A 26,499-nucleotide genomic window follows, 5' to 3' on the forward strand; every position below is an offset into this window, starting at 1 on the left:
CCCGCGCCGTGCAGCTGACGTCCCTCCTCCCGCAGTTTCTAATCAGGGATTTGGGGCTTCCTCGCTGCCTTTGCAATAACTGTTTATCGTTCGTCGTTGCTTTTCTTCCCAGAGAGCCCCCGCCGCGGAGCAGCCTCACAGCTGGCGCGCTGCGGCGTACATATATTTCCCCTCCGAAGCGAGCGAGCGAGCGACCGGCCGGGGGAGCTCAGCCGAGCCCGGGACGCTCCGCTCTGCGCCCCGGCTCGGGCCCGGCCGGGAGGGGGCGGCAGCGCCCGCGCTCGCACCGGCCCTGCCGAGCTGCCGCCTCCGGGTACCGGGTACCGGCTCCCGCCTCCGGGTAGCGGCCGCCGCCCTGGCTGGCGTTTCGAGCATCCTCGAGGCACGTTAAAGCCGGTGTGAGATGAGTGCCTAACTCGTGGCTTTCGCTCGCTGGAAAAGTAAAGTGTCAGATCTCTGCTTTTTGTTCTCGGCCTCCCTAGAAAAAAAGCAGTCAGTAAGCTTTTTTTTTTTTTTAAATGCCTTAACTCACAGCTACTGTATGGACTACACGTGATATGTGACACTACAAGCCATTAAATCATATCTTCTAATATTACAGATAGTGAGGTCTTTTGGGTTTGGTTGTTCGGGGTTTTTTTCCCCGCCAAGTCCTGTACATTTCACTTTGGTAAAAACTGATAGCATAGCCGTAAAGCCTTGCTGTGGTACAGGAACTTTTATTGTCTGGTATAAAAAAATCTACTCTTTGTGAACTATCACATGACACATGAAGGCCAAAACTTGCAAAATTACTGGCTCTAATCTTGCAAATAATTACATATGAGAGTATCTTTATGCAGGTTAATAATTCCCAGTGCTTTCCTATAAAACCATTCTCCTGCAACACCCAGGTCCTCAGACCACAATAATGCTGTTAAGCATCAGCTGACATTTATGAGGCTCATTGCCCTGAAAGTACCACAGCCACTTACCAGGATTTTATACCTAGGAGAATTGCTGGGGGCTTTCCAGAAGAGGAAGCGGGACTTGATTCTCCCCTCAGGCTGTAATGCGCCGTGTCAGCAATATGCTAGATCTGAGCAAATACTCCAGTGTGAGGCAATAAATGGCATGACTCACCTGAGTCACACATTACTATATTTATAGGACTAGAGCACAGACTCTACCAAATGACAGGGGCTAAGAGTGCACCCCAAAAACATGGAAGCTCCTTTTCACACATGCAGAAATTGCCTGCCTGCTCAGCCTTCCTCCAGCACCTCACAGGTTGGTGCATGGCATGGGTGACAGCAATGAGAACTGGGGGAGCTGGCGCAGGAAACATCACGCTTCTGTGTTCTGAAACTTCTCCGTGGCAGGAATTCCCTGCAATCAAGGAACATTTCTTTAAAGCCATTGAGTTTTAGGACCTCCTTGAATGCTAAAATCCATGGAGAAGCTGGACTTAGCACATTGAACTGGAATGTGTTGGTTCCTGTGCTTAGTATACTTTTTAAAGCACCTTTCCATATTGCTTTATTAAGGTAGAACTCCAAAACTGAAAATATGAGGTGCACATGTAATATAATTCTTATTATATATACACTGAAAACACTTATCAAACCATCTCAAGAGTTTCTTACAGCTACACAGAGTTTACTGAAAGAGGGACAGTATCAACACCAAGTAAATGGCTGTTCAGTTTGCATTTGAACCGTTTCTGTAATACTGAGACTATTTTCTGTATGTGTTACCTGGATTTTGGTGCTTGAAATGAAAGCAAAAAGTGTTTACAACTTAGAAAAGGGCATTGTAAATATAGCATAAGATGTGCAAGAACATCATTTACCTCATTTTCGACTATTAGCTCAGGACCAGTTGCCCAGTATGCTTACATGGGGGGCTGGCTTTGTTTGTGAAGATAAGTGCATATATATATATGGTGGTAGGAAAGATGTTTGGAAGAATATTAAGAATGAACAATACTTAAATGCAAAATTTTGTTCATGTTTTTATTTTTCTCTCAGGCTCAGCAATGAAAATCATTAAAATTGATTTCAGCTGTATATTACCACAATAGCTGGATTTTAAACAGTGCAGGAGAATGTTTATTTAACAATGCTATTGTTACACAATTTAGAAGAAAATCTGTGAAAAAAATTCTACTACTTTATGGGGACAAATTTAAGCACACCATTCTACTGCACCGTTCAAGAGACAGAGCAAACTAGAAATCTGGAGAGCATACTCCAGGGAAGCCTTCTGTTTATCCCTATCCCTACCTAATATCCATAGTATTGGAACTGTTGCACCAACATTAGAATTATTTTTGCTCTCCAAAAGCCCAAGGAACCTTTACTCAGAATCCATATGTACAGAAGTGCTTGGCTGCTATGGCCATTTCCTAATTTATTTAGTAGTAGTCCCTTTTGTGGTGTCTGCTGCCAAAGCACGTGTTATCATTACAACCGATGCTTTTACAACCGATACCGGAGTTGTCCTTATGATGTGGGCATAAGATGTTTGCTAAATAATTCTAGAAAGCCAGAAGAGGGAGCGCAGGAACAGAAAACACCAAGAATTAAGCATTTTAATTTGTGTGGCTATTGCAGCTACAACCTTTAAAAGGAAGGGAGGAAGGGAGGAAGGAATTTATTTCCAGGAAGGACTGCTGCTTGGCTCTGCTGACAACAAGGATGTTTCAGGATAGTCCAGTAGGTGCTAATCACCTGTTGAAACCTGGCCTGTAGAAGTCTCAACTTGACTGTCCCCAAACTGTAGAAAGCATCAAAGCCATTAATCACTTTTGACAGTGAAAAACTTAGATCCTGAGATGAAAGAGCTCCTGACAATTTTTGAAGAAGTCGAGTTTTGTCATAGTATTTCTGGCCAAAACCTTCCTGAGGCACAGCTTATCCAAGATAGCCTTTGTTACGCCCAATAGCAAAGATCGTTGGATTTTACTGTGCTTATAGGCTTTGTGAATGGCCTTTAATAATATCAGTATTTTAATCATATATAAGTAATTACCTACAGAATCTTGTTCATAACCATTAAAGCATACCAGGATGCTGGCTGTGATATAGAAACAAAATACAGGATTATTATTGCATTTTGACTTTTTAAGTCACAGACAAATTTCTCTTTATTTTGACAATGTTAGCTATCTATTGTGTTTGAATGAAAACATTTTGTCTGTGTACACATGCACGCATGTGCATGTATAGTCTATTAGATATTTTTAAATAGGTCCTGAAGATCTGACCTAAATTCACAAACAATGACATCAATAAAAATGGACTGTATCAGAAACTTCAAGCTCATTTTTCTAAGCTGCAGTGTGCTTGTGGAACTCTGTACTCCAGTCCCTAAAGTATAGTTGTCAGTTTGCTTTTATAGACTTACATATGTATGAATTTTATATTCATATATATCTATATATGAACATTTGGTGCAGGATGATTAAACAAGGTCAGTACGATGTAAGGGTTATTATGACTCAGTTTTAGTATACCTATTCAGACTGTAAATCTGCTGCTGTATATACATTTGTATATAACGTGGAGAAGATGATGACCTTTGCAGAATAGCCAGCTTAATGAAGAAATAAATAAATCTCATGTAAGACATGTTTTAATTAACCTACAAACAACCCCATTCTAAAAAGTAGTTTAGGTCTGTTTATGGACTCATTTCCATCTTATCTGGACGTAGATGTACAATAAAATAAATTGTCAAAAGTTAAGGTTTTGAAATTATAATATTTATGATCATCACACCAGTTATGAATTCCAAGCATGAACAAGCAGGAAAATGAAGAGGTCAGGAATGGCTCTCAGTTTTCATGCCATTAACCTATTGTGTTTCTACAAAGAAAAACACACCTCTACAAACTGTTTTTACTGCCACTTAGTTGCTTTTCTATATTTTAGCTTGCCTATGAAGGACCTCTTCAGGAGTTCATGAACAGTAAGGTCTAGAAGTGATTTCACCACAGTCTGCTGCTGTTTGAAGGAGAAAAACTTGGGAAGAGCTAGAATAGTTTAAAAAAAAAAAAACCAAAACCAATTTGATGTTGAAGTTCAGCAAGCTCTGAGCTTCAGAGGAGCTTCTCTCCTGTTGCAGTGGAAACAATTAATCACTGGAGCTGCCCAATGGCTGTCATACGTTGGTCCTGACCAGAAAAGTTTAAACCAAACCAGGCATTTTGCTGAGACATTGATGCAAGCTAAATCTCACTTTTATAGCTTCAAGCAGGAATTCAAGGGAGTCCTATGATCTGCAATACGCAGTGAATGCAGTGCTATTTCCCAGCTTTCATGTAAACCCTAGTAACTCTCACTGACTTTGATAAGAAGTTCTGCACACCCATTTAAATAACAAGGAACCTGGGCAGTTCTCACCATGTTCACTCTTGAATCTGTGGCAGAATAATTTACCAGAGAGCAAGGCTTACCACAGCATTGTCACCAATAGAAGGAATGGCCCAGTAAGCGTGGTTTTCACCCTCTGTTCCCAGGGCTTAATTCACCCCTCATGGAAATGAGCAGAAATTACTGTTTTGGTAGAAACAGCATTGGATCACCCTCAAATAATGAAGAAGAGTGGTTGGTGCTTGACCTAGGGAATGGGAAGTTGATTATCAATCATCTTAGGTTACAGACCATGATGTCCAACTGTGCACCTTGACAAGAGAAGATGGCCAACACCGACATGAAACAGGGCAGGCTCCCAGCCCCAGCCGGCTGCTGGCTGTGTGATTGCTGGCAGCGTTTGCCCCCCTTGCTCTGTGTAACACCAGCGATTTATCAACGACAACTGTGAAGAGAGTTTAGCAGAGATGACAAGAGAACTTTATTTCTTTGCAGCTCCAAGTTCAGATGCCTGGCTGAAAGAAGAGACACTAAAAGAAGTCCTTGAAGAAGACACTAGAGGAATTTTAATCACCTTTCCAAGACATAACAGAGTTGTTTGCTGCATGCCGTGTTTTCTTCTCCACCACACAGTGACATTCCTCGTATCTGCCATCAGACTAACATTTTATGATAAAACCTCCTACTTGTTTCAACCACATTTAAGGATCAATATCTCTTCTACTCATTTTAGCCTTTGTTCTGTTTCCCTCCTCTTGAAAGGATAGAGCTGGGCAGCGAGGGAACTGGGACTCCTGCGTTTTGACTCAACTGTGAGCCCTTAATCCACCACACAACTGTGGGTGACCTGTATCAGCTTTGGGAATTCATTTCCTATCCTGTCTCATTCTTTTCTTTCCTTTTGTTCTGTTGTTGGGTTTTTTTGTTTACTTGTTTGTTTGGTTTTTAACCTTGTCAGTTTAAGCTGTAAGTTCTCCAAGAGAGATGTTTTTTTTCTCTATGTATTTGTAGATAACCAATACATTTCAGCTCCAATTTCATTCGGGGTCTCCTAATACAACCGCGGCACAGCTATTATTAATAATCCTAGCCTTGTGAAGAAACTCACTCCATTTTGATTGAGGTTTCTACTTCTTTACCCAGTCTGCTATCCTGTTTGATTTGTAGGTAATAACATTACTGGCCAGTGCACAAACCATAGAAAACTTAAACAAGAAAAGCCCTAAAATTTAGGGGCTGCTCACTCCTTCAACAGGCTGCAAACCTTCTTTAACATTCACCCATTTTCTAGTCACCTTGTGTTCTATACAGATTAATATTTTATAAAAGTGGCCTATTTTTATCAATTTAGCAGCTGTGTTGTATGTGCAGTTGAGGTTTGAAGGGCGCTAAGCCATGTCATGTACTGCTACAGATCTTTAATATTCAAGACCAGTTCCATCCTTTCTGGGCAGCAGCAGTGTTATTTATATTGCAATAGGCTGCAGAGACTTCAACTAGCAAGAAAGCTAATCACTGCCCAATCTCATGGTAAATGCCATCCTTTCTCCAAAACACAGAGTTTAACACGTAGGGAAAAGAAGTGGGTACAGAGAAAGTCACAGAAGTAGAGCAATATCTGTCTCCAGCAGTGGCACAGCATGATTCACTACCAATCAAGGTCAAATCCCCCTGTCCCAAATCACAGCACAACGAATACTGCTGCACTAGCAAACCCTCCCTAGGACTTACAATTCTTTTGACAGATTTGTGACTTTCTTGCTGGAAATAACAGACTGTTCTGTCTATCATCCATTTTAATCCTTTCATAATATTAATCGATCAACAGTACCTGCTGGCAGCAAAGAAGCAATAAAGAGTACAAGCTCACTTTCCTAATGAAGTGATTAACTTCAAATGCTTCACTGAATGAATCCACACGAGCAAGTGGCACTCCAGCAGCTGCAGAAGCAGCACAAATGCACTTGTGAATGCATTTCAGCATTTGCACTTGGCCTTTCTCCCTTCTGCATTAATTATTCCATTATTATGGAAAGTCACTTTGCCTATAAAATATTTTGCCCTGCTGTCACATTTTATTTTGCATATTTCTTCAGGAGTGTAATGCTCATGGTTGAAAATGACTGTCCATGCCAAAAAAATTCATGAGGCTTCGGAGCTGGTTATAAAGAACTGTTCAAAACTTCCTAACCTTTGAACACACATTCCTTAGATAGCATGGTATCATAAATAACGTTCATTTAGAAAAAAACATACACAAAAATTGGGCTGCAATTTTCAAAACGACCCATTTCAATGTATATGACTCTTCAGAGAAATTGAAAGGCCTTAAATACTACATTTTATTCACATCATTACTGGGCTATGTATTGATTTATGGGAAGTCTGAAAAGCTGAGGCAAAAGTCTTGTAGGTAACATCCTGTCCTGTTATAACCCGATGGAGGTGATTCACCATTCTCACACCCCTGTGTTTTAATCTGTTTCTCTTACATACTTACATCATCCATTTTTCGTGCCTCCTTTTGGTTTTTCCCTTTTGCCATCCTCCTTTTCAATAGCTCAGAGTACTGTCTGCCTCTTTATGTTGAGGCCTTGAGGAAGTTATAGCCTTCATATATATTTTTCATTGCTAACGTATTGTGGTCACTGCATCGCATTTCTCCTACTTACCATGTTTAAATACCTCTCACCTGTTTTCAACAAACCTTTCCTCCCTGCCTTTCCTGCTCTAAGTAGGGCCATCCTTTGGCAAGGCTTTGGGGCAGGTTTCCTTCCCAGATGACAGTGATAAGGGAGGAGAGGAGGACAAGGGTTGGGTAGGGCTCAGTCAGCCAGACTGGTGCAGACCATGAAGCAGCAGCCTCGGTCCACAGCCTGGCATTTAAAGATAAACTGCAAACTGGTATTCACAATAACTTGTGAGCTGCCATAGCCTTGCGGCAAATTGTCTTTGCTGTGGAGCTCGTAACCTCCGGCAAAGGGGCAAGGCAGATGGCTGGAGGTTGCGGTCCCTCAAATGCCCTAGCCTGAACCAGCAGAGTTTGAATCCAAGGTTTTCATTTGGAGAGCTACCATCACCCTGTGAATGTCATAAGTTCAGTTCCCAAGCCAGAAGTTAGAGAGAGGAGAATGATTTATTTGCTGAAATGTGAAGTTCTGAGTCAACAAAAACTGTTCATGTATTCTTATCAAACTTGATTAATACTTTTGGTCAGAAAATTATTTCTTTTTTTAAAAAGTGGAAGTTTTTAATTTGGCATTTCTAAATGACAGAACAGAGCAAAGCTCATGACCTTTCAAGACTTAAGCTACCTGAAGTTCTTATTCTTTAAACCAATACAGAAAATGAAATAAAACATTTTATTCAGCACAAAATTAAAAAAGAAAAAGTGTGGTAGCAGAAGGTCATTTTGGTTAAAAATAAAACATTTTTCAGATCAACTCAAAAGCATTTAGAGCATGGGAAATATTTTCCAGTTCAGCTAACAAATCAGTGGACATTTTACTTGTGCAGGTCTAATTCACACCCTTTTAAATGGCTTAATATTCAAAGGACTGAGCACCTGCAGCTCCTATTCAAATTGGACATTTAGTATTTATAAGTCAATAGGAGCGTCTGGATGTGCAGCAGTTGTGGAAAAAAAAAATCAAGCCTTTAATTTGTCACAAGTGCATAAGTAGGTGTAGAAGTGCTCAACTTTACACCCCCCCACTTGAAAACGTTGACTACTACAAAAGGATTGCAATTCTCCTGCCTCACAGGGAGCCTAAATTCCTGCCCCAGGATACAAGATGCCCCTGCTGACTTCCCAATCTAAATTGGGAAAAAATCGGTCCTCTTAGGTCCCAAGGACTAATTAGTCAATGCCTGTAAAGCTCTCTGAAGGTGAAAAGTGTATCTATGCTTTAACATGACAGATGGCTACGGTTTAATTTTAAAGGTTTTCTTTAAAAAAGCTGTTTTGTGGAAGCACTTACTCTCTTCACTGTCCACTAGTGCAGATGATTCATTTTGAACTGGTGTACAGATGGAGGAACAGGATGGCAAAACCTCTGCTCCGGCTGTGAGCATTCAAAGAGAAGAAACTTTAATATTGATTGACTTCATGAACCAGAGTTCCCCACTGTCTTGCGGTCGTGTAAAATATCATAAAATGCTGCCAATTCTGCTTTCTCTTCTCCTTCCCATCTGTGATAGTATTACAGAATACCTTCCCAAAAGTAAATGAAGTGCAAGACCTGTGGGGAATTGAATGGTCTATGTGTCACTGAAAGTAGCGTACTACACCGTGTTCCCACACCTGTCCTCATGTCCTGTTGCAATTAGCATCTTGCACAGATCCTCGAACATATGTTTGCTTTGTCATCCTGTGGAATATTCCACTACACTACACAAAGCAAGCTGCCAAAGGCTTTGCTGAAAGAAATAATGACTAATGATTTTTTATAATCAGCACTGTGATCCTCTGCTGCAAAAATTGGTGTGGTGTAAAAACAGCAAGAAGACAGCTCTCAAGCTTTTGTTAATTGGCTTATCAATTCTGATCCATTCCTCAGGAAACATAGTCTCCTGCTTATATACCGTGTGTGATTGATGGAAGAACTCACAGGGAGAGAATACAACAAATACAGGCAGGATTTTGCAGGCTGAACTTGCTAACCATATCAAGCCTGCCCACCAGAACTGCTCAGAACAACAGCAGTTTCAAAGGGACAATATTGTAGAGTCCAGATTACTCCTACAGACATCAGTACAGTACACTTATTGATAAAGAGTAAGATAAATCTTCTAAAGGAAGCAATGAAGATGTTTTCTACCAACAGAGCTAATTTTTTTGGTTTTTCTCTTTAAAGCTCATAAATAAGACAACTCACCCTCCTCCCTCAAACATGTTTTCCATGGTGTCGTGGTTTAACCCCAGCCGGCAGCTAAGCACCACGCAGCCGCTCGCTCACTGCCCCCCCACCCCTGGGATGGGGGAGAGAATCAGGAAAAAAAACCTCGTGAGTTGAGATAAAGACAGTTTAATAGGACAGAAAAGAATGAAAAACTATGATAATGATAATAATAATATGATAATAGTAATACTAAAAGAATTAAACTATACAAAGCAAGTGGTGCACAATGCAATTGCTCACCACTCGTTGACCGATGCCCAGTTAGTTCCCAAGCCGCGATCCCCCCTCCCAGCCAGCTCCCCCAGTTTATATACTGGGCATGATGTCATATGGTATGGAATAGGTCTTTGGCCAGTTTGGGTCAGCTGTCCTGGCGGTGTCCTCTCCCAGCTTCTTGTGCCCCTCCAGCCTTCTTGCTGGCTGGGCATGAGAAGCTGAAAAATCCTTGACTTAGTATAAACACTACTTAGCAACAACTGAAAACATCAGTGTGTTATCAACATTATTTTCCTACTAAATCCAAAGCACAGCACTGTACCAGCTACTAGGAAGAAAATTAACTCTGTCCTAGCCGAAACCAGGACAGATGGTGCTGTTTTCTGGGAAATTTCCCCCCTCCCAGACTTTTAAGTTGGCTAAATTACAGAAAGCTTGATCATGCTAGACATGACTTGGTTTTTGGTTTGGTTTTCTTCCCTTCACCCCCACAGTTTTTGTCCTTATACATGCACATTAGGTACATACATGTTGAGAACAGCTCTCAGTCGTTGCTATACTGTTGAGTTAGATGCACTCCCTGGCATTTGGGGGGTGGCAGCTGACCTGACATGAGCGTGATCTTGACTCCTTTTTTATTTCCTTCCCTTTCCATGGGGAAATGGGGCCTAAAGAGCTGGTGAGACGGTTAGCAGAGAAAGGGTGAGGAGCTTTCTGTGAGAAACATGAAGTAAGCAACCCTACGATGTTAGGACACCTATTTGGAGAAGCAGTTGGTCTCAGTGCTGCTGCAGAGACTCCCTGCTTTGCTTCAGCAGGAAGCTGGACTCTTCTGACTTCTACATTTCTTTCTGATGAATGCTCATCCTCCTCCTCAGTAGCAGGTAGGATCTCCTCAAAAGGGAGTTTCTCAGATGGCAGTCTCCACACTTCAATATCAGGTCATGCATCAGGCATGGGTGCTCAAGCCTTAGCCTGAAACACTTCTCTAGACTAAGAATTTTTATGTGGCTGAAATTTCCCCTGTACCTACCCACTTCCCTATTGCTCCGAGTGAGAAGCCAGGCAGTTACTTGTTTGAAAAAAATACTGACTGTCAAAAGAAACCTAGCTCACTTTGCTGTGATTTTAACGGGATTTGAGCTATCACATAAAGTCTCTGTCCATATCTTATTTGTCCTGATGCTCATTTTATCATCTACATCTTACTGTTAGCTCTGACTTCATGCTGTGCCCTGTATCATTAGTCAAATATTTCAGACCTCACAGCTTGGTTTTTTCATTAGAAAGAGATATTAAAGTGGAGTCTGGTATCTTTGATGCAGACTCATCAGTTTACAGAGAATGTAACTAAATTGCATTTCCTTTAGTATAACAGAAATCAAACAACAACAAAAGACAAGTTGATGGACTAAACGACTTTGTTCATCTAGACTTAGTCCAAAAGTTTTCTCTGTATCTTTTTCTCAGTGTGTGTTCCAACTATGTTACTTGGGCTTTTCTATCACTACTTCTCTGATGTGTCCTGCTTTTCATACACTTAACTCTCCTCCAGTGAATGCCTCAATGCCATTCCCTCTTCTTCCATTGTTTACCCCTGGAAATCTCCTCAGATGGAAGACATGGATGGAGTGAAGTCAGCCTGTTTAAAGTCGGTCTGGTGCAAAAATATTTGGTGCTCACTAGTTACAGCTTAACTGTCCTGTAACTGGTCCTTAGTATTTTAAAGATCTGTTTCATCACTGAGATGATTTAAACACCTTTCTGCTGCTTTTTTTTTTTCCCTTTGTCCTCTGCCATGGGTTTCTCTCTGGCACTGCCTGAGAAGAAGGGCAAAGGACAATTTCCAAAGGAGCATTGCAGTCTCCTAATGCATGAAATTAAATTCGCTTCGGGAGTCCCCTGAAACAGATGAACCTCATTCTTTTGCAGTAGATTGACCCGCTGCCTTGGTGGCATTATTCCTAGTTGTGCCAGCAGCAGTTTTCCCTTTTGCTTATGCACACATCCCTAAATATTGTTCCTCTCACTATTTTGTTCTCCATGTTTATCTGAACTGTTTATCTTGCTGCTTTACCAGCCATCAGGTCATCTTACTCTCTTCCTCGGTAGCCACATTTGTTCAAGACTTTGTGTTTTTAGAATGATAGTGAGGGGGCTTATTTTATCTCAGAAAGGCAGCAGCCCTGTCATCCCCTTCCCCCCCATCTTTTGTCACCTATCTCATCATCAAAGAGTTGTTTTGACAAGAGCCAGGCAATTTTATTTCTTTGTTTTTCTCCCAGGATCCTCCTTCCCATGACTTGCTGCCATCCCATTACATCAGCTCATGGATTCTGACACTGACACTCATCAATAAAACAGCAAGGTGCAGGCATCACAACACAAAATCCAACCGTGTCCTTTTTACAAAGCTGATAAAATGCATCTTTGTGCTCATCCTACGCATCGGTAGGAGTTTTGTGCTCAGTGGCGATGAGCTCTCCACACTGCCATTTGGACATTGCAGTGCAAATTCTTTCTTATACGGGAATCCAGCCATCCCTGCTGGCAGCTGCTTGGTTTTTCAGTGCTCTGGACAGTTCTTCCACAGGAGATCAAACCAGTTACCCCAGTCAGGGATGCTTCCTGGCACTTGGTGCTTTATGAAAGATCATTGCTTGTTTGCTCTTCTGGCCAGCTTGCACGCTTACAGGACTGCTGGGTCTACCTGGAGTAGTAGATAATGCCCTTTAGAGGGCTTCTTTGCACCATCAAGCACTGCAAACATCGCTTCCTGGCAGTCGTGGAGCAACCTGCATTTCATTGCTTGCACATAGGACTTTCCTACCCTAGGTCAACTCCTCTGACTTACATTGGATCAGACTCAGCCAGACCCCAGGCCACCCTGTATCTCTTCTTGAGCTATTCCCACAGCCAGCATAAAAAAGGAATTAAAACTGCCATGAGCTGCCAGGGAATCCCCCTGCCAGCCCAAAGCCTGCACTGTGTCACTGCACCTCTGCTATCCGGGGCTTGCTGGAGGTGCAGCTCCCTGCAGCATCAATTCCCCTCTGCGCCCGGGAGCCCAGGGAGGGAGCAGGGCTCTGGGCAGAGGGAAGCACAAGCAGCTCTAGGGCAGCTTCTGTAGGTGCTTGCTCCCCTCACACCCCGCCTGCTTTCTCTCCAGGCTAGGGCAGCCCCTTCTTCTTCTGTTATCACACTTCTCTGGAGCCACCACGCTGTGCAGCGTGGGCACCGTCTCCTCCCACCGCCTCACCTTGACATCCTGCTCATGGCAGCTCGGGGAATCAGCTGCTCTAACCAAAACAGAAAAGCAGCTTACACTGGAGTGTATCTGTCATACACACAGCTTAGTTCCCTCACTCCCTGTCATTCTCAGCTGGGAATAAACAAAAATCTAGTGCTTTGTTTCCAGAAAACCCTAGCAGTCCCCTCAGGGGCATCCACCCCGCATACAGTTTAGAATAAGGCCCCAGACACAGGAGCAGAAGAAACCAGAAATACATTTGCAGAACAACAGAAGAGGCTTTATGTTGCAACCCCTCTCTCCCCAGTATGTCTTTTAAGCTTAAACCCACCAAAAAAAGACCATGTCTATACTTCCCAGCACCAGCAGACAATTCTAAAGGCCAGCTCTCAGTTCAGTGCATTCAAAATGGTCCTTTTTTTCTTTTTTTAAGCTGTCACTAAAGCACATTACAAGCTGTAGTTTGGAAACAAGTAAGTTGCTGAAGTACTTAAAAAATATTTCCCCAGGGAATGGCTTTCTGGCTCTTCTTGCTTTCTATAATCACAATATCAAAATGAGGAGCTCACAACATACATTAAAAACACAGGCATCTCAAGAGAGGTGGGAAGAAAGTGTTCACGCTGGTTTGTATCACACAGTTTGATGTACTGTGTGCTGCAGATCGCTTGTGAACATGAATGATGCCAGCTGTGCTGTAATTAACAGAGTGCCCGGTGCAGAGAAGGCGATCACTTGTTCTTGGAAATCATTGGGGGTTTTTTCCCCCCCCAGAGATGGACTAAGCAAACGGTTACTGGACTTTTGTTCTTTTGTGAAGCACCATTATCAGCATGCTTTGTTACAGGTTTTCCACTCATTGCAAGGTGGACCTTCATAAATAAAAAGAGGGACCCTGAAGGCTCTCTGTGAAATATGAAGGTGTTGGAAGATCTATTTTCTCCCCCTCTAAATAATTTACAAATAAAACCATGGGGATTTTTCTTTTTCTATTTTTTTTTTTTTAGCCAGATGGTGAGACTGAAAATAGGAATGACTATTGCTTGATAGGAACACTATGGGGAAGGGGCTTCTGGATAGTTTTTGAGGGTGCAGGCAGCCTACTGTTGAAGGAGTACTAAAAACAGATTACAGAATGGATCTGGTGAGGATGAGGAAACCTAATTATTTGCTGTAATTAGTTGCATCCTAAGATGAGGGGGCTGGATGCTGGAGTGGTGTGGCTCAGCAGCCAGCCATTAAAATCAAGAGGCCTCAATTGGTTTTCTCCAGCTGGGGGCCTGGTCCTTGGCTGCCTGCTGCAATCCTGGATCTTAAACAGACCTGTCTGATATGGGATGTCGTACATGCTTGTGAGAAAAACAGAACACCAGTACACTTCAACAGGATCAGAAAAAACTGTATTATTCCCAACAAAGACTATTGACTGAACAATCTCTGGGGTCTTTTCTCAGGACAAAAGAATTATGTAGCACACTATTGACCTAAACCATACAATATGTAATCAAAAGTATTGCATTTTTGCAACAGTTCGTTTCTGGAATTTCTGAAAGCGGTATGTTTTCCCAAACCCAGTATCATCACAGTACCTGCACAGTTATATTAGCTCTACAGTTGCCAATTTCTCCCTACAGTTTGTTCTCAAGAGCCTTTTAGTACATTTTCCCTAGGTGATGAGCAGTTCAGAACTAGTTCCTTTTGAGGTGTTGCATTTAGTCATTCCTTTGTGTGAGATAGAAAGGAGACCTTAAATGAAAGAATACCCTTGAGGAGAGTTCTGGAAAAGGCAGGAAAAAAAAAAAATCAAGATCTGAAAGTAGGGGACCTAAAAGCCAGAAGCAGCTATATAGTTTTAGCAAGGTTACTGAGGACAAAAGAGCCTAAGCAAGCTTGATTTATTCTGCAAAGCAAATAACGAAAAAACACTTGATAAGCACAATGTGATTCATAGGAGAAGGATTCACACTGTATGTGTGCTTACCTGGGGACATGAAGTAGCTTCAAAACCTTTTCACCTCACATTTGAGGCAGCTGTTCCCTCACTCTTGCTGCATTTGGTGTAAATTCAGAGTGATCTCATAATTGACTCAGTCTCCTAATCATGCTTGTCACAGATGGGTGCTACTGAAAACAATTAGTAATTAATTTACAGAAGATCAGGAATAGTGGAAAAACATTATTCATTCAATTAAGACGACTGGCTTTGCTGGCTCTGGAAGCATAACTGCTTATTAAGCAACACGAAGGTATTTCTGCCCTGTTCTTTTCCTCATTTATTTCCTTAGGTAAGAGCATAACCCGCAAGAATCACTTGGAAAGGCAAATTTAATCTTCCTCTGAAGTTGCCTTTTTTTCCCCTGGAGAATGAGCAGTGATGCCGTTAAAATATGGATAAGGGAACCCAGGCTCCAACCAACCCAATAGAAAACTTGCCATTGATTTCAGCAGGGCCAGAATTTCCATCTTAATGAAAATGCCTTTTCATTTAATAATCTCAGCAAGAATTTGGTAATGTCGTTTGGGGGCTTGCATTTTTAAAAGTTGCTTGTAATTTTTGATGTCTGACTGGAGAAACCTCAAAGTGCCAATCACATGTCCTGAGAATGGGGCAGCCCTTTACAATAGCTCGGCTGGGGGCTGCTGCTCGGGCAGAACTTAATGCAGTTGTCTTTTGTGTCTAACAAACAAGAACAAAACAGAACACAATGGGCTGAATTTGGTACCAATTTGCTCTCATGTAAATCCAGAGTTGCTCCACTGGGAGAGGGGTATTTTTCTGGATGTCTCTCATCTTCATGCAGGAGCAGATTTTGGTCTGGTGTCATTACACTTCTCATATGAGCTGTGGCGAATTTATAATTACTGGAATTTTTTCTTTTGTTAATGCTTGGATGAGTGCACAGTGCATTACAGCGTGCTGGATTGCACAACGAGAAGCCCTCTCCGAGAATTTTCTTGTTTTTTTCCAGCAAAACACAATGTCCCTGGGCAACTCTTCTTTTCATACCATCTTTCACTGTAGAATCAGTGCAATAATAAACCTGTTGGAATAATAAGTTTCTGGCTGCAACCAGGAGGTTTGTCCTCAACATGAGTTAGGAGAAGTTCACTCTGGGCACCAAGCCAGAGGGCTATCTACTTTTCCATTCTGCCCCCCTTTAACTTATTTTACGTTAAAATTTTAAGTCTTGGTTTTTTTAAATGAACAAACACAGACACATGCACAAACTGGCATTACTCATCCATCATCTTGGGGAGTGGAACAGAAAGAAATGTACCTTCCTAACATCTATTTTCAGGTCTTGGGGAAATCGTATGAAATTCTCTATTGCTTATTTGATCCTGAAAGGATTAGTATGATATCTCTTCTCTAAACAAAAATCCACAGAGAAGCAGCAGGTTTCATATCACACAGAGCTGATAGGCTGGGAGAGACTAATCCATAGTTCTGCCTAGAAGATATCTGTATCTTTTGGTCAACAGTGTTTTTAGGGGTTCCTTTATATCTGAGCACTAATAGTCCACAAATAACAAAGGTTATTTGCCTGTGTCCCAGTTTAAGGAGTTCTGTTATGAATGACTATATCAGCAGCTTGTCCAAGGCTCATATTATGCCAGTTATGATCTCCAGGATGGTTCGGGAGGATCTGGGAAACCCTAATCCTGGAAAAATGCAGCTGTCTGGAAAAGGAAGAAAATAAAGCAGACTGTATTTTGTCTCTGTTTACTTTCTTCCCAGGGAGAATCAACCGCAAAACAGCAGCACATCAATAAAGACACCTAACACGGTTTCCTCCAGTCTTGCTAGTTTACTGAATGTGTACTATTTGTCAATTTGTGGTCACATTACAAAAAATAGCATAGGGGAGCTGGAGCACAAGAGAGATACTTTGGTTTTGATATTTCAGAAAATGTGAGATGTTATAACAGATTATACTGTTCCTGTTTCCAGCATCTTCTCCTTAGCGCTGACCGGTAGAGATGCTTTAGAAGAAAATGACAAAACTACATAATGCATTGGAGTAGTAAGTAGTGCTTTACTGTAGTGAGAAACTCCTTTGTTATACCTGCTACTGATCCTGTACCTCCAAAAGTCCAGCTCTTGGTCACCTTAATTTAGTAATCATTTGCTACAGTCCTGGAGTTTTTCATCACTGGTGCACTACTTACTCAGCTCAGCAGCATACCTTGCCAGTCACTGGGGTATGGAGCATACTTAGAGTTATTCAACTGCAGTAGAAAAGGCAAGAAATATGTAGTGGTGTGTACTGGTGCTAGCTTGAAATTAGGCAGCTTTCCTTCTGTTTATCTGAGAACTTGATGTTCCTATTGCAGGGCAGCTGAAACAGTAATGACTATTCAATACTGGAATCATCTTTGATGAATAATCAAAATGTTAATCTGCATCCCTGTGTGTTAATAAAGAAATGTCAAAATCTGTGCAGACTATGGTGTTGTCTAGAACAGCTTATTTCAACAAGAGTCAAAGGAGGGAGGGAAAGGGGAGCAAGAGAGAGCAAGAATATAATTGGGAAAGATGCTCACTGCAGCCTAAGGAGGCAAAGAGCAGTTCACACAGAGGGAAGGTGCAAGTATATTTAAGCCATTCTAAAATTACCTGTTAGGAAAAAACACAGCTGTAAGCTTTTATTGCTTAACTTAAGAGAAATAAAACCTTGCTGGTTAAAAAGATACATGTTCCCCAGATTTCATGCTGTACTTCACATGTGTTCCTATACATGCACAGTAACTAATTTTTAAATAACATTTTATGCCATTCACTGTCTTCTCTAAGGATCTACTGAGCTCTCAGAGAAATGAATACAAACCCTGTATCCCATTGATTTCTTGTGAGAACGCATCAGACTGAATAGTGATCCTTTCAGCAGGAAACAGTAATGAACTTAATAATAATGTAATTAGTTGTTTGTAAAGACACAGTGTCTTTCCCCCACACATCTCCAAGTGCTGGCTGGTCACCGCAGACCTCACTGCTGCCCTTATCCAGAGAAGCCCTTACTACAATGTGCAACTTCACTGAAATTAATGTGGCTTCATGCTGAGGAAGGCACGAAGGAGAAAGGCAGAATCAGTGGCTGACTTTAAATGTCACAGAAAACCTAGTGTGGGGGGGGCGATGTTTATTATAAGAGTTTCAGGGCTGGGAAACAAGGTCCCAGTGTAATTACAGGACTTCCCCAAGGCCACACACTGAGGCAATGGTGAAGGGTAGATGGCAGGTCCCACAGCTCGAGTCAGACGATCATGCTTCATTTTGCCAACAAATACTTTTAGAAACAGGAACAATGGTAGTGATAGTCACATCCCATGGCACGCTTTTAAATTATTACTTATTCAGACTGTATGAGTGTAAATATGTTCCTCTGTAAGCTCCAATGCAGGACAGTACTGAAGGATGCCTATTCCCCACAAGATACTGCTTTTGAGTTGCTCCTGCCAGAGGTACTCCTTGAAGAGATATCTTGCTATACAAGCTGTCCATAACAGAATAACCCTTTCCAAACAAGCAGCTTTTCCGAGTCATTTATGCTGTGATCTTAACTGCAATCAGACTTGTTTTAGCATATTGTCAATGAGGCCTTAAACATCATGAAAATACAGTTATTTTTAATGCAGTGTAAGCCAAGCTGGAGTGAAGCTTGGTAGGAACAAGCTCAAAACTTTGGAAGGAGCACCACTTCCAGGCTGTTCTCCCTCCCCATGTACAGAAATAGGATTTCAGCAGTTTCCTAAGGAATAGCCCTGTGGAACTGCCCTGCAGACCCATCAGGGTGGCAGCACCCCAGTATCACTCCCCAGCGCTCTGCTGTCCCCACTGACTGTCCCCTCCAGCAGCCACTGCTGCTTTGCACTTGGTGGGCAGGCTGTGAGCAGGCAAAAGTCCCAGCCTGCAGCTTTGACATCTCTTAGCCAAATATGGGCCCACCAAACCATTTCTCAGACCTTGTGGTTATCCCCAAAAGTAAAACACCCAAAATGTCAAATAAAGATCTTGCAAGACAAGTGGATTCTCCTGATAGCAAACCCATTAGGATAAAATCATGCAGGGATAGAAATCATGCAGAGATTTTTGTTATAGCTTGAGCACGAGAAAGCGCAGGTTGTGTCTGCGCTGGACAACGAAGCCTCCTGCTTCACAGCCTGAGGCCAGTTAGGAAAGCTTCCCTCTTGTTTTTCAGCAGATGCTGCCCTGTGAAATATATGCAGAAAGGGGTGAAATCACAGACCAGTAGCTTGGGGATAAGGCCAAAAAAAATACTCCACAATGGGACACTGAAAAGGCTAAATCCCCATTATGGGCCCCACAACATCATGGTTAGTTCTTCAGGGAGGTTTCAAATAACCCCAGCAGAAAAGCATGCAAAGATGCTTACCCAACAAGCCATCCCACACTCATGTAATCTTAAGACCCATGAAAAGCTGGGAGAAAGTTCTAGGTTAGGAACCACCATGGAGAGGTTTGATGCAATTTGATAGCAAGGATGTCTCAAAATCTATTTTTCCAAGGACTGTGTTTAGCCACTGAGTGTTTCTGTCCCATCTTTCTGGGTTTGGATGATCACAGCAAGTCTTGAAGATGCATATTGGGCTCTCACCTCTCTAAATGTTCCCTTCTTGCTTAGGCACATGCAACGGTTAAGTACATTTTAAAAACAAGAGAATAAGTGAGCTTAATCTTGGACGATGGGGCCAGTATTGCTCCAAGGGGTGCATGCCTGTGGACGGGTGCAGGCATACCAAGTAATGCACAGATGAAGCCCAAAGAATAAAATTTAGCTGCTAGAGAGATGAGAAATGCTAACTGCGTTCTGGTAGTTGAGAAAAGTGTGAGATCAATGGCACAGAAAGAAAAAAAAAAAAGTCTAGTGGATTCAAGCAGATCAGTAGTTCCCAAACCATGTACGAATAACTGTGTGGTCCACCAAGCTGAATCCCTTGGAGAGTTTCCAAGGAAAACTTTGATGCTATCAGTACGTGCCGGTCTGTGGCAGTTGTCCATGGAGAAACAGAGTTTGGGAAAAAGCATGAGACCTTGTGAACAAGCCTTTGTTTTAGTGAGTGGGAAGTGAGAAAAGAGCCTGTTTACTTTCCTGATCAGATGGCCCAGCATGAGGCAAGTCACTGCGCTCTCAGGGCTGGGGCAAGCAGCACCACACTTACTTCAGCCACGGAGCAGGGGCAAATATAACAGCCTGCTCCCCTCTGTAAACCCCCAAACCACAGCACACCCAGCTTTTTTTTTTTTTGGGGGGGGGGGGGGGGGAACCAAACAACAAAAAAACCCCACAACCAAACCAGCTGAAATCAGAGATGTGCTGTACACAGCGATCCAGCCAGGGGGTTCCCAGTAACCCATGGAAGTGCGAGCCACCTTAACAGGTTAATTTCCCAGGAGAAAAATGCTGGGAAAATTCAATCTAGGATAACATTGCCAGTATAGTCTTTACCTGAATACAGAGAGCAGTGAACTGGCTCTTGCAGAGCCTCTGTGCTCACCAGCCAGAAAGAGAAGGTGCCAGGCATGAGGTGGAAGAGGAAGCAGATGTGGGAGAGGAGACCAAGCGTGTAAGTTAGCTGAGCCATAGCCAGATAAATCCCCAGGCGTCTCACGGCAGGCAACTTCCCTCAGAGAGCAAAGCTGGAACGTTCTGCGAGTCTGCTAGAAAAAAAAAGCCTGATAAAGAGGCTGTTTATTCTGGTTCACTTCCTATAACTGACTTGGTGACCTTTGGAGCTCGCCTGTTTGCGGTTTGAGTGGCAGGCTGTCAGCACGGGTGCCTGCCCTACAGACACCTATAAAGCACACAGCCCTCAGGAAAGGGAAACTTAGCCCATGCGTTTATCTTGCTGCACATGGTTGAGACAGGCTGCTCTGCTGGACTGTGCTCCTCAGGAGCTGCACTGAAAGCATATCCTTCGGCCCCCATGGGCTCAGTCTGGAAGGAAGCAATCCGTGAACAGAACAGCTTTGCTTGCTCACCTTTACACTGCAGCTGAAAGGCAGACTGGAGCTCCAGGTCTCAAACAAGACCCCCAATACAGCTGGTAGAGCCTGTCCCAAAACAGCCCATGAATTGGCATGGCTTTTTAGTGAGGGGAAAGTCATCAGTAGGATTTGCTGTTCTCCTGCAAGATGACTATTATCTTCAATAAAACATTGGTAGCAAATAGAAGACCACCTTCTGCCTAGCATGCAACCTTCTCCAGAGCGAAACAGCCTTCTGAGAACAGGACATCTTCCTCCAGGAACCCTCTGCCTATTGGGATCACCATGAGCCAAATCTGTTCTTGCTTATGGCTAAAAAGACAACTGCAAATTGTGCTCTTTTAATCATGAATCACCAGGTTACTGGTTATCACAGACCTTATAATTTGCCTGTTTGTAGAGGAATGGGTCTAGGTTCACATTTCAGCTGTTAGTAGCCTAACTACTATTCATCTAGTATCTGCCTCTGGTCCCAGGATTATCAGCATCCCACCTGTACATTCATGCATTACAGCAAGTCACACATACCCTTGTTTGCTAATTTTTTAAAAAAATTATTGTTTATCTAAAAACAGGCAACCCATTGTTAGCAAACTGAAGTGGTGAAGAGAAGCAGAGTAATTCTTAGAACCCAGCTGCATTCTGAATTCCTTTTCTTTAAAAGGTCAACATATCCTGAGAAGCAACAAACACAGTCTGTATAATGTCCTGAAGTGCTCCTTGAAAAAGTGAGCAGTCCTTCCTGCTCGGTATATGATGAGGATCCACAAATGAATGATCAAACAGGCTGTTGTCCAAGATGCTCAGAACTTCTGCCCAGTAAAGGGGCCACAGATGGGAGGGCTGAAAAGAAAGGTGCAGCAAAAATGTGATTCTGCAGATGTCTGGTTTTGCACAGGCTGTGGGCACTGTATGAAACCATCAGAAAAACAGTTTACTTTTCTGTTCTGAATCTCTCTGGCGCTGGACATCCACCCCATGCAATGAGACAGATTTCAGAGACTCAGTGAGTGTATCAAGGCCGTTCTAGGGGATGCTGGAGCCTTAGCTGGACACAGCGCTTCCCCTCGTGGAGGCGAGAGTCTTAGTGCCTGAACTGCAAAGGAGCTGTACAGCTGCTCTTTGGACTGCTTCTGGCACATAGGACCCTGAAGATGAAGCTGAGCATGGGGGGGCCATACCAAAGGAGGAAGCTGGCTAGGAAGATATGTCTCAGAAGTTCCTATAGCTGCTTTAGGTTCCCTGTTGTGGGGATATGGGCAGATGACACAGGGCTTTGGCTCACTCTCTGTACCAGTAAGTGTGGGCAGGCTGCGAGTAAAGCCTGCCAAGTGTCCAGTGATGTGACCTGCACTCTCCATGCCATAGTGCATCTCACATCGTGTTTTACCTGGTGTACATAACCACTGCACAGGGCAAAGGAGATCAGCCCCAGGTGACCAACTGCCTGATCCCAAGGGGTGCTGGGAGTGGGTCAGCACTTTCAGGCTAGCTCTTTCTCTCCAAATATTTTATTGATACCCACTCAAACTTCCTTAGCAGCCCCAGGCTGGTTTGATGGGTGCATTTCAGTGATTCTGAATACAAATCTCTGAGCAGTGTTTCCAGAATTACTTCTCTCTCCTAACTTGCTCATTAAAATCACTTCAGAAAAGTCATATATTTCCCTTAAAGCCATAATAATAAATTATCAACATTTCTCATCTCTTATTTAATACCCTGCCTGCTTTCCATAGTTTATGCTGACCTGCCTACCTTCTATTTGCATTTGTGCAAGATTGCAATTTTTTTGCAGTAAACTAAGCAGTAAAATTCCAGACGCCTTTGCTGGCTGTCCCCACTGCTCAGCTTCCTCTGGCTCTCAGTTACATTATTCTTTCTTGTAGGGACACAGGAACTGCCATCACTGGCTCAGACCCATTCATCCATGCACTGTCCTGTATCCTGCCTCCAACACTGGATTATCCTGATTCATGAGAAGCATCCCCAGGAGGAATACTTTTACTTCTTTTGATGTTACTCTGGTCATGGACTTAGTTGTTGCTTGAAATCTCAGCTCTAGGTGTAGTTCCTCCAAATATCCCCAGAAAGCTGTTGCAGCTGAAAAGTCTTCAAAGGATGCAGTCCCACCTTTGCTTTCAGTACCCTTTGCTTGTTGTCATCTGTCCTTGAGTCTAAATGAGCTCAGCTGCTCAGGAGGACCGTGCCAACAGGTGAGCAACGTCAACAGAAGTGGCCTTGGCTGATGCACATGGCTTTTCCAAAGAAGTCAGCATGTCTCAGTCAGCCGGACCCGAGTACAAAGCACACATATCAGTGATGAGTGACACACTGCTACCGCACTAATACTGTGATATGAAGATGCCTCCAATTCCAGACAAGATCAAAATCACCAAGTGCTGCCATGGTATCTTAGATAATCTTGTGCCCCTTTCCTCCCTGCCATGCACAGCTCTGCACAGTGCACCAAAGCCCCATCTCCCACCTCCATCCTCCCATGACCGAGGGCCTTGCAGCCTGTCTCCTCCTGCTGTGGGACCAGGAAGGGTAGGAGCAGGTCCTGGGAGGTCAGTGGGTGTGGAGGAAGAACATCAAGTAGTTCTGCCCATCACTAATCCTTATATTAGTATATTCAAGCTAAATTTAAGTCTCTGTCAGCAAGAACAGCCTTATGTGGGTTTGGGGGGGTCCTGTAATTTGACCTCCCCATATCAATATGTGACGTTGAAGCTCCAGCATATCACCTTGTCTCCTGCTACTCTCTTCCAAGTATTACTCTGTGCTGCTGCAGCTTTACCAAGATAAGAGAGCTAAGGAGAGCATGAATGCCTGGGGTCAAGCACAAAGCGCAGAGCTGTAACCCTCCCAGGGCACCACAACCCCGGGACATCATCAGGACATGGGGCTCATGCCCAGCACACGAGCCTGACATCCACACGATGACTGGAATGGGGCTGCACCTCCCCTGTTTTGTTCCCAAAGAAAATTCTCTTCTCCTGACTCCCAAGCCACCATTCCCACCTAAACAGGCAGTACTCAACCTGGACACATGATGCCTGGTGACTGCTGATAACATGCTCTCACAGGCTGATGGGATTTCAGACACTTGATCCCTTATTCCCCTGTTCCTAAGCAGAAACTGATCCTTTAGCACCCAAACACGGGTCCATACAATGTATAGAACAAATCTTGCAGCCATTCATTAAAAAAAATTACAAAAGCAGCCCACATTCTCCACAACCCTGAATACATTAGTGCAGAGGGAAACAGTTTCATCCCCATCAGAGAGGATGCTGTTCAGAAACATGTCCTGAAAAGGGCTAAAAGGGCTCATAATATCTCAAGGGAAGTGGCAGCAGCTTCATCAGTGAAGTAGTTTAGAGCAAGGCTCGCTGAAGTTCCATTAGGGATACCCTGGGACCAGTCCCACACTGGTGTACCCCATCCTAAGCAAGGGAGCTTGGGCTATGCCTGCAATGAAGGGAGTGAGACATCAGCCCTCTGGGGCCAGTCAGTTGAGACCCACCTGTTAGTAAAACACTCTCCAGCAGAAGTCCTCTGGCCACAGCCTGGCCAGGGAGCCACGCTTGCCGCTGGCACCGAGCCCACCCTGCGCTTGGCCAGGGACATGCTTCTCCTGCTGCTGCGTGTGCGGAGGAGCGAGGAGAAAAGCGTGCCAAGTTGTGACTCACAGAAGAACAAAACCGAGTGAATATCAACATTAGGGGAGCCTCTGACACTGGAGGGGACTCGGTCATGGCAAAGTTGATTTATCACCTGATACGGTTGTTTTATAGGTGCCATTTCACCCACTCATTAGAATTTATGTGAACTGATGCTTCATGATTAGAAGTGTATGGGTTTATTTCCCCCCCCCCCCCTACAACTCAGCGTGTTTGAAGATCCTGTGATTTTGCAGGTTTTTCCTTCCTGCTAGAAGGGTGTGTTTATAACATGGGCTATTACTCTCCTTGAAGAAACTGTCATGACCTTGACTGCAATCCCATCCACATTTAAAATTCTTAAAAAAAACCCCAACAAACCACTGCTTTTCCTCCCCTAGCTTCTGTTTTCTGAAGTATGCTCATTTGTTTTTTTCCACTGAAAATAAGGAATACAGGGGATCTTAGTCACTGTCTTTTCCAGCCGAAACTGCCTCAGTCTATTTGCCGAAGCGCCTGGCAGCAACAGTTGCTTGAAAATTAGACAATTTGTAAAGGAAGAAATTATCTATGCTGCTTGCTATCCCACTGGGATTCAGAGCATTCCATGCTGTTCAGGGGGTTATCAGGTAATCTTTTTGCACGAGATGGTAACTCCAAAAAAAGAGGAGGAAATGAAAGCGTTGCTTGCCAGGTATTATTCAGCAGTGCTGCACAATTGAATCAACTGTCCTCAGAGCCAGACAAGAGCTGCAGAAATGAATGCTGTGGAAGAGCTCTGAGTGTGTGGACCTGCCCCTGCCACACATATGGAAGCAAATATTAATTTCTGTCAAGAGCCACGTAGGAGTGGTATTCTTATGGCAAAGAAGTAGCAGTCCTCCGAGCATTTTGCACTGTACACTTCAAAAATCAATTTGCTTTGCAAAGTGGTAGAACCCCCCCCCCCCCAGGATTTGTGGCCTCAGTGGATTTAGCTCTGCCTTTGTTCCTTGACTAGAAAACCCTGACTTAAAGCACACAGCAGTGGAAAGAGGACCTTTGAAATTCCAGCCCACAGCTCCCTTGAACAGTACTGATGGAGCATGGCAAGCCTACAGCAAAACACCTCTCTTCACATTCCCCTGCCCTTCAGGAGAAGCTTCCCTCAGCAAAGCTAGGTGCTTTTCAACGGCTAATTAGGGCTCACAATTCCCCTGCAAGGCAGATGAAGGTCACTTGGCAAGAAGGTCAAGCTACTTGTTTATTTGTTGCAAATAGCTTTTGTACAAAATTCTTTCTTCAGTTACTGATTTGCAGAAGTATCCTGACTTCTTGAGGGTTTTTTTTTGTCATCCCCCCCCACCTCCCCCCGCGGTTTTTTTTTCTTTCTACTCACCAGCTATTTCTGGTAAGTGCCAGCCAGTGTCTGGGTTGTGCACAGCTCCTGCCGCAGCTTCTGCCTCCCAGGGGAGCCATACAGTGACACAGAGCAAATAACACTGCTCCACAACCTGAACTTTGGGTGGAAGCTTGGTCTAGAAGAAGAAAGGAAATAGTCAGACTTTAGGACCTTACCTTCATATATTTGGGCTCCTGATTTTCAAAGGCAACTGTCTGTTTCTGACTGTTGAGCATGCCATGCCCTTTCTGATCCACACCTTCAAAAAGTGCAGAGCTCCCAACTGCTGGAAAATCAGGTTCCCACATAGCAGCCCTAGCTCTGTGCACAAACATTTTAACAGCCTCAACATCAGACATATTATTTTCAAAAATCTTTACCTTCACGTGGTCAACCACACACCAGGAAGGAGATTCATGTGGCTAGAACTCACTGAGCCCCCCTGAAGCCCAGGGACACGTTTGAGGGGGGATTTCATCTCACCTCTTCTGCTTCCTCTGCAGCAAACATGTCTCTACCAGCAGCTGCTGTTTAAAAGCAGCATCCCAGACTTCCCCACCTGGGAGACACACAGGCCGGTTCAATTGTTTAATTAAAATGGCTTTAACAGCCAAATGGTTTATGGGGCTTTTTCTCCTTTGTTGTAAAGGGTCATTTTGCACACAAGGAAAATGTTTTGAAAGGTTTCAAATCAACTCTAGTTGAAGCCATATGGGAAATGTTAAA

At 43.4% G+C, this 26,499-nt stretch overlaps 1 long non-coding RNA gene across 2 annotated transcripts; it reads right to left on the reverse strand.

Annotated features, from left to right (window-relative positions):
- Positions 1-20,197: 20,197 nt before the first annotated feature.
- LOC127013649 (uncharacterized) lies at positions 20,198-26,218 on the reverse strand. 2 transcript variants are annotated; one of them, XR_007766100.1, is made up of 3 exons: positions 26,154-26,218; positions 25,771-25,909; positions 20,198-20,400 (listed from the first exon to the last, which is right to left on the reverse strand). It is a non-coding gene; the product is annotated as an uncharacterized LOC127013649 (long non-coding RNA). The 2 variants fall into 2 exon arrangements; XR_007766101.1 differs by having other exon boundaries at positions 20,198-20,403.
- Positions 26,219-26,499: the final 281 nt, after the last annotated feature.

This window comes from Gymnogyps californianus, chromosome 2 (genome assembly GCF_018139145.2).
Source record: "Gymnogyps californianus isolate 813 chromosome 2, ASM1813914v2, whole genome shotgun sequence".
Classification (NCBI taxonomy): domain Eukaryota; kingdom Metazoa; phylum Chordata; class Aves; order Accipitriformes; family Cathartidae; genus Gymnogyps; species Gymnogyps californianus.